A 12,167-nucleotide genomic window follows, 5' to 3' on the forward strand; every position below is an offset into this window, starting at 1 on the left:
TTACCATTTACTATAGTCTAGATCTAAAATGTCTCCCAAGCCCATTTGCTAGAGGCTTAGTCCCCAGTCTGGTGGAAAGGAAGGGTGTGGAAGTCTTTAAGAGATGGGGCCTCCTGGAAATTCTTAGGTCATTGTGGGGCATACCCATGAAAGGGATTGTGGGATGTGGGTCTTCTTTTTTGCTTCCCAGTCACGATGAAGTGAACAGATTCCTCTTCCATGTATCCCCACTATGAGAGCCCCAAAACAACAGGGCCAAGTGATCAAGGACTAGAATCTCCAAAACTGTGAGCCAAACAAACCTTACTTTCATATAAATTGATTATCTCGGGTTCTTTGTCACAGTGATAGAAAGCTGTCTAGCACATAATTTACTGGACACTTAGTATGTATCAAGCAGTGTGTGTTAAGTGCTTTACTTAATCATCATAACAGGTAGGGAATATTATTCCCATTTTACAGATGATAAAACAGCCTCAGAAACATTTAATGAATTGCTCATATTCAAGCAGTTAAAATAATTAGAGAAGCCAAGTTTCTAACCAGATCCACCTGACTGCCTATGCCTTTATCTCCACTTTTTATCTTCTATTATAAATTCAATATCCCCTTGCAGTTGTGCCAATAGGAAGGCAGAACTAGTACCCACTAGTTATACTCTAAACCATTTCCCCCCAAAATATTAAGAAATCAGTGTTCATCAAGGAAAAAATATAAATAAGTAGCCAAATATGGACCCACTTATTTTCTAAAAACATTTAGAATTTAGCTCTCGAAAAGAGCCAGAGGGGGAAATAAAAAGATCTTTTTCTTTCTGAGGCTATCAGAAATTCCATTTTCCCTAACTAAAATGAGGGAGTCTGGAATTCTCTATTTTTCCATACATCATTCACTTGAAAAGGCTTGATTTTATATTAGACTCAGCCTGGAAGCTCTACTTGGAAACAAATTAAAAAACTAAATAAATGTCTAAATTTAAAAGTCTACTTGCTCTTCTCTGATTGTTTTTGCCTAAAAGAAACCCATGCTGGTAAATCCTTCTTGCTACTTAAAATTGACATCTTTATCTTAACCACACACATCATGTATGCATATTAATTTACCTGTTTCTTTCTTCCTCCTGCCTCTACCCATCCCCCTTTTGGGTGCATGTAGCACACAGAGTCTTGAATATTTTCTCCCAGTGGTTTTGGATGTGACGACAGTCCTGGGTGTGGAGCCCATTCATCACAAAACCCACATCAGTATCAGTCCCATGCAATATGTAGGTATTTTTTAATTAGCTTTCTCAGCTCAGAAAGAACTAATTAGGCATGTGTACTAGAACAAGAATCATCCCAAAGACAACAGGTATTTCATCATGTGTCTTCTTCCAGGGTGTCTTTGGGAAGAAAATTTGAACTCGGTTTGCTTTCTTGATCTTAAGACAGCCCTAAATCCCAATCCCACTTCTCCATTTTCACTAATTATACCAAAGACACACACATGCATATACTCACACACATAGGCACGTATTAGCATATCTTTGTCTATTTATTCTTTGTCCAAAAAGGCTAAATATTTCTTATATCTCCACATTGAACTAAGCCACTTAGAAGTGAGTTTCATGGCCTACTTAATCAGTCTGGTAACATTAACTAAACTGTCAATAACAGTAGGCTCAACTCCTGGGAAAATTAAAAATTCAAAATAAGAATACAATACAAAGTTTCTAAGTTATTTCCAGTAATTTGTGTGCTTGTGTGCTTTAATTACAAAAAAACTATATATGTAATTGGCAATATGCCTCTGCTTTTTACTTAACAAACAGCGATTTTACATGGTTCAAATTAATATATTCACATGGGAAAGTAAATTTGATGATTTTTTTCAATGTAGATAATTTGAGACTGGGATAGCATGAAGTACTAATTTTAGGCTCAAAGAAATAAGTATGAAGTGGAAACTAAAGATTTGTGTTTAAATTAGAAATCCCATGTTTTAAAGAAGCCAACTTGACTGTGGACAGAAATTTCAAAATCTCAAGTTTTCATCTGCTACACTATTTTATTCCACGCTATCACAAAAAAAATCTGAACTACCTACTGGGTTTCAGAAATGGAACAATAGAGACAAATTGGTGAGTCTCAATATCACCACACACTTGTCATTGTTTCAAGATAGCTTTAGAAGTTCATGTTAACATCCCTCAACAGATATTGCAATTTGAATGGATAACACCAAACATTTCATCTACACTGTCCAAATAATTGATATTTGCTGTAAATCAGATGATACTAATAGTTTGAGGATAGTAAATGTGTCAAATACTTTAAGCAGAAGAAATCTGAGTTCTGTAACCTGTCTAAACGCCTCCCAAAAGAACTCAAAAGAATTCAAATGCCATAAATCCTGAGAGATTGACTCATCACTAGAGAAACAGTATCTCTACCAAACACTTAAATAGTCATTGTCGGAAACCTGTCAGATCTCCCATTTATTCTCCTAAGGGCTCATTTATATTTGTGAAAAGTCATATATGTAAGCATAAATGACCTCCTTGTCCTCTCCTTACCCTATTAAGATGCCATATAAACCTCAAATTCTAACTGCCTCAGAAGTTACATTTTTTCTGGGACCTCCTTTGTGACTCTATGTGAATAAAAATGTTTTCTTTTTGTTTTGTTTTTGTTTTTTGTTTGCTAGTCTGTCTTTTGTCAGTTTTAATTCACAGGACCCCATGTACTGAACCTAAGAAAGTCAAAGAAAAGTTTTTTTCTCCCCCAGGAGAGTAACATCTACTTCCATCCCTAGAAAAAGCTTCCTGACACCATACTGATAAATAATTCCCTTAACATTTCTCCTCCATATTTTCAGGTGTCAGTTGTCATTGGGTCACAATTGCCTGGCCTAAGGCTAACAGATTATTTCACTAGGCTTCCACATTGAAAACTTGATGGTCCATCTGTTTTCCCCTCCTCCTGGGGAGCTATTTGTCTGATTAAACTCATTGTTAAACAAAGCAACTCAGTGTGGCACCTCTGAATGGCAAGTTGTGTCAGAATGCAATTTACACCTTTAGAAAGGGATTTAGGAGAACAATATCGTTGTGACACATTCCTTTCACTTTTGAGTCTTCATTCAGATTTATTGCTCTGCTCCTTTGTTTTAATCCAGCTACTCTGGAGGAGTTTAAAAAAAAAAAACAACTGAAAACAAAACAAACAAACGAAAAAAGATGTAATGCTCATTTTGTTGTTTTAAAATCATAATTTCCTAAGAGTTGGAAAGGACCTGAGAGGCTGCTATATCATAGCTAAGGCTGAGGTCCAGTTAGAGCCCTTGCCCAAAAGAACATGGCCAGAGGATGCTCCAACCAAGTCTAGAACTCACTTCTCCCAGTCCAAGGAGAAGTGATTGCTCTGTCCCTGGCGTTATACTTAAGGCATTATCCCTGTTTCTGTGACACTGAGCTAAGGTTTTAAGAAACCAACTGGGAAACTCATAGAATATGCAACTTAACTTAAATAAATTCTTATTTGGTTAAAGTATTTGATTATTGACATTTAGCTATCTCATAAAAGACTGTGTTATTTGATGTGTTTTTTTTCAACGTATCGATGCAAGTTAAATACTAGAAATTGAAACAGAATTGACTCTATTTATCATGCCTTTAATCATTCTTTGTTGAACAGTACAGATATTTAAAAGGCTTATATGGAAAGACTTTCTACCACTTATAGTCTAGCAAAATGTGTTAGTTTTCTCCTTCCCAAGAAAGTTGTGTAAAGTTCTTCCTCCATATGTCATTTAAGCAGATCAAACCCTAGGTACCTTCCAGAATAAAGGCAGGAAGCTGGAAGGGTTGATTTCTGGAAGTGCTAAATACCTTGTATTTATAGAACTATGCTAGTCTCAATAGAAAGCTTGTGTTGGTAAATGTTTCTTGGTTCATGTATTTGGCTCACTTCAATATAGTCCAATATGCAGCTAGTTTTTGTGCAGGGCAGTACAATAGCCCTCTCTGATTCATGGTTTCACTTTCTATTTCAGTTCCCCCTTGTCTAAAAATATTAAATGGAAAATGCCAGAGATAAATAATTCATAAGTTTTGAATAAATGTTACTGCATAATATCATAATTGTCCTATTTCGTTACAAGTTATTTTTGCTAATCTCTTGCTGTGCCTAACTTATAAATTTTATCATAGGTATACATTTACAGGAAACAACAACATAGAGGATTCAGCACTGGTCACAAATTCAGACAACCTCAGAATATCTCTTAATATATGCCCAGTAGACAAATCTGGAGACTACTGCATTAAGCTGCTATGGTATGCATGTTGAATGTCCCCAAAGGCCCACGTGTTGGAGGTTTGGTCACCAGTTTGTGGCACTATTGGAAGTGGCATAGCCTAGTGGAAGGAAATTTGGTCATTGGAAGCATGATTTTAAAAGGGTTGGGGGGACCCTGGTTCCTTCTTTCCCTATCTTTGCTTTCTGGCTTCCATGAGATGAGCAGGTCTCCTGCATCACGTGCTCCTGTCAGGATGTACTGTCTTGCCATAGGCCCAAAGCAACAGGACAAAGTGACCATGAACTGAAACCTATAAAATCACAAGCCAAAATAAATCTTTTCTCCTGTAAGTTAATTTATCTCAAAGTATTTGTTGCAGCGATGGAAATCTAAGACAGGCACCCCAGGAATAGACAGGATGTCATTGGCTTCAATTGTCTCTAATTTTTTTTAAGGGCTTGGTTCCATACAACCATTCCCAACTTCTTCCACCAGGGAGCCCTGCTCCATCTAAATTTATCCCAAGATTCTATTCAGTTCTCCAGTAGAACTTGAATAGCAGTACTTTCATGAAGTTTTAGCTATTTTCTGACACTTCCTAAACCAAACTAATCTTTATCTAAAAACACATCTTTTTATTGTACTTCTATCATACCATATTACGTATTCTCTTTTCATTAAAGTTATTTGTGCATGTATCTCCACAACTAGATTTGAAGTGTCCTGAGGACAAAACATATATCCCATACAGTTTTTATTTCTTCACAACAATTTTTCTTTGAGTAATCCTAATGATTGCCATTAGTCCAGAAAATTCTAAGGTTTCCTATGTGACAATATTCCCCCCAAATAGTTATTTTATCTCTGCTTAAATATCTATAGGGTTGGCTAAAATGTTTGCTACTTTAGATTTTTATTCATGCCTCAATATCCTCACTAGAAACAATACATACTGCATTGTGAAAGTTCAAAATCATCAAATATCAGCATAAAAACAATTTATTCAGGAACAAATCTGCAGATTCTAAGTATGCAGTAAGGATATGTTTACTCTAGGAAAATTGGGTATCTGGTGAAAAGTTTTATTCTATTGGTGCCTTTAACTTCACCAGATATTCTCCTATAAAACTAGAAATATTTAATTCACCAATACTTATTGGATTTATCAGTTTCAATCGTCACCTTTATAGAGCAGTGTTATACTTGCTGAAAAATTATTTAGAGAGAAAATTGCATTCAAAAATTACTTTCCAAAAATAGTAATAAAATTTTTCAGTATAACAACTTTCCTCCACTCCTTATATGAAGTCTTATAATGTTAACAATTCAAAGGTACCTTCCATAAATTCACACGTGCATGTCAACTCTATTTATTTATAAACACTTTTAACTTCGTAATGAATACTAAAAAACAATTTTATATTTTCACGGAAAAGGTAACTATACAGAATGCAGTTTCAATTCTCAAATTTAGGCATATTCATGAAACAAAATAGTCAATAATTTTAATTGTATTCTCAGTTTGCAAGCCACTTAATCTGTTATCCTTTATTAGCTCTGATGACATTACTAATCTTTTAAAGGCTTATCTTGAATCAGCCTATGAAATTTTATAAGTCTTCCTGATAAAACCCAAATAATACTGAATCATCTCCAAAATCCTTACCTTTTGTAAATTAGACTGAGATGTTTTCTTTTCTGAGATGATCAACGCTTTTAAATTCTTTACTTCATTGCTTTGACCAGCATGTAGGATAGGCTGGTTTCTCAGATACAGATGTCCTGTAGTGGCTTGAGTCCTCTTCTACTTTTGAGCTTAACTTAAATCAGTGATGTCCTCCCTTCCCCTCAAAGGAAAGTCTCCTCATCTGTCTTATTCTCTGTGAATCTCCTCGGCCTGGCAGAGACTCAAATATATTTGAGAGAGGAATGACAGAATGTTTTGTAGAAGGCATGTGTTCAGCAGGATATGTCACCAACTGTCATAATGAATTTTTTAAAGCTATTGGAGAAGCACATAACTAAACTTCTCAAAGAATCCTCTGATCTTATGTGTGTGGTTTTTTTTAATAGAGTACCTAGAGGGTTACCAAAAGATGAACAGTATATTTAGTCCTAAAATGAAGAGATAACCTGTAAATAACCAACTAATGGTACAGCACAGATAATTATATAGCATGTTGATTTAAAAATTACATTTTGCCCAGCCTGATATGCAGATGTTTTATGTCAGTGACAAACACACTGCCTTGGAATTTAGTAATAATAATAATGTTCATTAAATTCTTTGTGCATGTTTCATATATTGTAAATCAAATGTTCTGCACAATAATTCTACAATTAAGGTACTATTATCATCCACATTTTATATATGAGGAAATCTCAATATCAGATGAGGAAAAAGACAGGAAATCATTATGCAAATATATGTGTCTATAAAGAATCCAATCAAGCATTACATAGATATTATACAAACATATATGAATATGCATACATATATGTGCATGTCTGTGTATATACATGTAGTTATAATTATGTTAATTATAATCCTAACAAAGAGAGTATGAAAGATGATGAAAAGATACAGCAGAGATCTGTGGATTAGAAAAACCCTCTCCAAAGATTGTCCAACTAAAGTTAAGCAGGAGAGGCTGCTCCCACCCTCAGATCACACAGAGCAGAGGGCTCCAGAGAAAATCTTCATTAAAGGAGCTCTGCATTCTGCCCTAGCTTATGCCACCATGTTTGATAGCTGGGAAGCATTGCAACTAACTCCAGCCTCAAACCACTTCCACTAGTCATTTGATGACTACCACAAAGAAAAGAAGAGGGGTGAAGATCCCCCAGACTTTGCTCTGTCCATGGGGTGCACAGACTAAGAAGCTTTGATTGACATGGGATGTTTTTAGTTTTTTTCTTGTTTCATTTCTCCTTTTTATATTCTTCCTCTCTAATACTTTTTCCATTCTTAAAACTTTTCCCTGTTATCTTTTTTAATAATTATATATTTATTCATTTCTATCTGTTCAATTTTTTTTTTAATTATTTTATTGTTGGTTGTTCAAAACATTACATAGTTCTTAATATACCATATTTCACAGATTGATTCAAGTGGGTTATGAACTCCCATTTTTACCCCGTATACAGATTGCTGTGTCACATCAGTTACATTTCCATTGATTTACAAATTGCCTTTCTAGTGACTGATGTATTCTGCTGTCTATCCCATTCTCCACTGTCCCCCCTCCCCTCCCCTCTCCTCCCCTCCCCTTCTCTCTCTCCATCCCCTCTACTATAAATCGTTTCTTCCACTTATATAATTTTTCTCCTACTCCTCCTTTCCTCTTATATGTAATTGTGTATAACCCTGAGGCTCACCTTCCAATTCCATGCTGTTCAATTTATTCTATTTATTTCCCTCCTTTCTTCTTGTTGTTTATATTTGGTATTTATTTCTTTATCTAGTTTATTAGTATTTTTTTCTTCTCTCTTTGTGGTGCTGGGGATCAAGTCTGGCACTCTAGGTATGTTGGGCAGATGCTGCATTACTGAGCTACACTCTCAGCATAATTGAGAGGAATTGCACCTTGCTCCAGGCATGACCTCATCCCATTGAACCTTGGCAGGTAGTGGGTATGGCTAGAGAGAATATGAAGTCCCACTCTTGGACACTCACCCCCATAGCAACAGCAGAGAAAAATAACAACTGTGTAGACACAGCAATCCTATTAAAATACTTTTGAGCTTAACTTAAATGATATTCTTTACAAAACTAGAAAAAAAAATGATCCTAAATTTCATAAGGAAACAAAAGAATATCCTGAACAACCAAAGCAATCCTGAACAAAAGAGCAATTGCTGGAGGCATCACAATATTTTGTTTCAAAACATACAGCAGAGCTATCTTAACAAAAACAGCATCATATTGAGATTAAAAACAGATACTAAGATCCATGGAAAAGAATTGACAAACCAGAAGTGGATTCATATATCTTTGTCCAGCTGATTCTCAAAAAAAAAAAAAAAAAATTAGAGAAAGGACAGCCTCTTCTACACATGGTGCTGGGAAAATGGGATATCCACAGATAGAATATCTACACAAGATGCCTGTATTTTACTCTGCATAAAAAAAAAAAAACTCAAAAAGGATCAAAGACTTTAATCTAAGACCTGCTACTTTGAAACTGCTAGAAGACAACATAGGAAAACACTCTAAGGAATTGGCATAGGCCATGATTTTCTGGATAGGACTCTACCCACAAAAGATATAATCATCAAAGTGAAGACACAACTCTGGAATGGGTGAAAATCTTAGCCAGATATTCTGCTGACAGGATTAATTTCCAGAGTATACAAAGAACTCAGTAAACAACAAAAGAACAAGTAACTCAATCAATAAGTAGGAAAATAATCTGAACAGGCATTTTCCAAAGAAGAAGTACAAAGGGCCAATGAATATATTTTGAAAGCCATCAGGGAAATGAAAACCAAAACTATACCAAGCATCATATATTATGAAAAGTAATTCAATATATAAAATTAACAAATGCTGGTACATATATGGAGAACATACACAGAAATCCCATAAATTGGCAGACTATGCTTTGGTTTCTGGAAAACCAACATCTTATTTTGTGCTGTCAAGTCTAATCTACACAGAAGCTGTAGTCATTGACACTGCATGCGGTTCTTGCTCTACCCATGGCCTCCCCTCTCTTTCTTCACAGTATGTTCTATAGTGTTCCCCACAGCAACCAGAGACATCTGAGAATCGTTTGAGAAAGAAAATTTGACACAGACCCCCGCCCAAGGAAAAGACAAGGAAAGATATGTCAGCAACTAAGATGGAACGAGCAGCCTGCTATCAAATATCTCCTCACTGACAGCAGGTGCACAAAATGGGTCGCAAAAGCACGTTGGATTTACATGGAATCTATTTAGTAGAGTTTTGTGAGTCCCCATGAGTCCATTCTGATAAGGGCATTATATAATATATTATTCTTCAAGACGAAGGTTCCTGAGTGTAATCCCTAGGAGAACATTGGAATAGCCTACAAAAAGCTCTTTAAGTTAACTGGATTTATTAGTGTTTACTAAATGAATATACATCATGGGGTTAGTTAAGTTAATGGAACTTGCAGGGACACAACTTCAAAACATAGCTGAAAATATGGTAACAAAGAAAAGTTAGTATAAGCAAGAAATCTGGACAATAAATAAAAAGCTAAATCCTTCAAATTATCATAAACTATTTCCCATTGAAGATTGTATCTCTTCAAGTAGAAAACACACTGTTGCTACTACATGAATGTTTTAGTTGATAAAGTAGATCTGTTAGAAAATTAGTTTTGCTTCTTTATATCTGCAATCATTTTTTAAAAATAATTATATCATAATTTTTATTTTTGAAGCATGTAAAGTTCATTTTTATATGTAATTCTTTGACAAACTAAACAAGAAAATCTTTGAACTACTATATCATTTTGGTTCTTCTTTTCTTAAAAAAAGAAATTATAAGGTATAATTGAGAGGGAATAAGAATCTAACCTTTAGAAATTTCGGATCATGAGAAATTTTAATGGTCCCATAGCACCTTCATGTATTTACATATCTTAAAAAATTAACTACATCATGGGTAGATTCACCGTAAGATAGAATCATGTTTTCTACTTCATATAAACAGCAAGGTGGAAAACATGAGTTGACTAGTTTATTCTAGTGACAGAAGTTTTGGTAATGAGGAAAGGACCAATCTTTAATTACTTCAAGAAAAGACTATAGTGTGTGTGTGTGTGTGTGTGTGTGTGTGTGTGTGTGTGTGTGTGTGTGTTGGCATGTCAGAGATGAGAAATGGGAAGAGATTTTCAAAGGTCCAGAGTTTACACATCATCTGAAAAAAGCCAAGTGCAGTACAATGGGTCTCACGAACATCAGAAGGAATGCAGAATCTTGGACCACTCTCTTTTAGTTAGAGACACTGGGAGCCTTTAATTTTTTGCTTCTATACACATATAGTCACTACTTTCACTGTATGCATTTACCAAACACCTTTGTTTGCTTTTTCTTTATATGTGGTTCAAAACTGTCTACTTCATATCCCAAGACCACCTGGATTGTTAACTCTAGAATATACTACCAACTGACTCAAATTAAAATTGTAACTCTGTTTCAAACTCCCCAGGGAAGATTTCAACTGGCCTTTCTTTTTTTAAACTGAGTCTCATAGGGACTACTCTCTTAGTGCATTTGGTGGTGCTGTAACAGAATACATGACATTGGGTTACATATAATGAAAAAGAGATGTATTTGGCCTCATATTTCTGATGAATGGAAAATCCAAGCAGCATGGCACCAGCATCTGGTAAGGTATCCTATCCTCATCACAACATGGCAGAAAAGTGGCAAGGGAATTGGCCACATGCAGAAGGGACCAAGCACATAGGGTGTTCACATTACAACACTCTGCTTTCTTAAAAACTAATTTGGTCACGTGAATCCTAACCTATTTCCTTGGAGTGCGCATTAATTCCTCCTGAGATGGAATTAATGGTGGTGTCCCCATGATGTAATTGTCTCCTACTAGGATCCACCTTTTAATGGTTCCACCATATCAGTACCTTCACATGGGGGACCAAGCTTCCGCTTCCTGCATATGAACTTCTGGGAGAAAAATCACATCAAACCACTGTGGTTACTAAGACATGTCTACCTTTGGTCCAATCAGACATGCTAAAGAAGACTTTGTTACTTCAAAAGGGCAGAGTGACAATGTCAGTGTTAGCCAACACTTCTCCTTTAAGTGAAACCACTTAAATATTAAATATGGAATCTATATACAGGCTTTATGAAAACACAACTTACAAAATGTTAAGAGTCCGTGAATTCTCTTGGAGAAAGCCAACAGCAGTCATCATATTCTCAAAGTGCCCCATTTACCTCAAATGAAAGGCAATCTTTAGGGTTACCTCTTTCATTTGCTCTTTAAATTATTGGTTTCAATTAATTACAGCCATGGAACAAACCACAATATGGACAATTATCAGGTAATATACAAGTTGTGGATTCATTTTTGTTGTGCTGTTACTTTTTCTTTTATATATTCATTTCTTGTATAATAGCTGCGTGTATCCACCTCTACACTTACAATACTGTTGGAAGTAATGATATGAAATGAAAATCTGCTTAAAAGGACCTCCGTAAACTAATCAATGAACATTTATTGAATATCTATAGTATACTCAGAACTGTGCTAGCAGCTATAGAATACCACAGGAAAAGTAGTCCCAGTGCATCCTCCTGGAAATCTTACTGTCTAATTAGGGAGGCAGACCATCCACACGTGAAATTATTGCTGAGACCACATTATGAAAATATTAAGCTACTGATATAGAAAGGATTGTACAAGGTCGAGATCTTGAGACTCCTTAGAGTTCCTAGTCTTTCTCCTTCTTGGCTCAGAGATTTTAAGAGGTTTATATTAGTCATTGACAAATAACAAAGTCTAATTCAGGATTCTCTCTGTGCTATACCAAGAAAGGCATTAAATATTACACAGAAAGTTAAAGAAGAAGAAGGAGGAGGAGGAGGAGGAGGAGGAGGAGGAGGAGGAGGAGGAGAAGGAAAAAATGAACTGGACTTTTATAAGTAGGCACCCCATAGAGTTAAGAAAATAGAAGACACAGTAAAAGGACAGTGGATTGTAACATTGGCTGGAGGGAAAAATAAGTATGGAGTGGGATGATGAGCTCTGTTGAAAGGGAAAGAAAAAAAATGGAAGATTTAATATAGAAACCTGAAGAAAGGGAACTGAGGTTCATGTTGAGGCAAAAATAGGGTGTGAAATTAATTTATGAAAAATTTATCTGATTTGCGATTATGGTCAAGGATCA

This window comes from Spermophilus citellus (genome assembly GCF_964194105.1).
Source record: "Spermophilus citellus genome assembly, chromosome: 14".
In the NCBI taxonomy this organism is placed as follows: domain Eukaryota; kingdom Metazoa; phylum Chordata; class Mammalia; order Rodentia; family Sciuridae; genus Spermophilus; species Spermophilus citellus.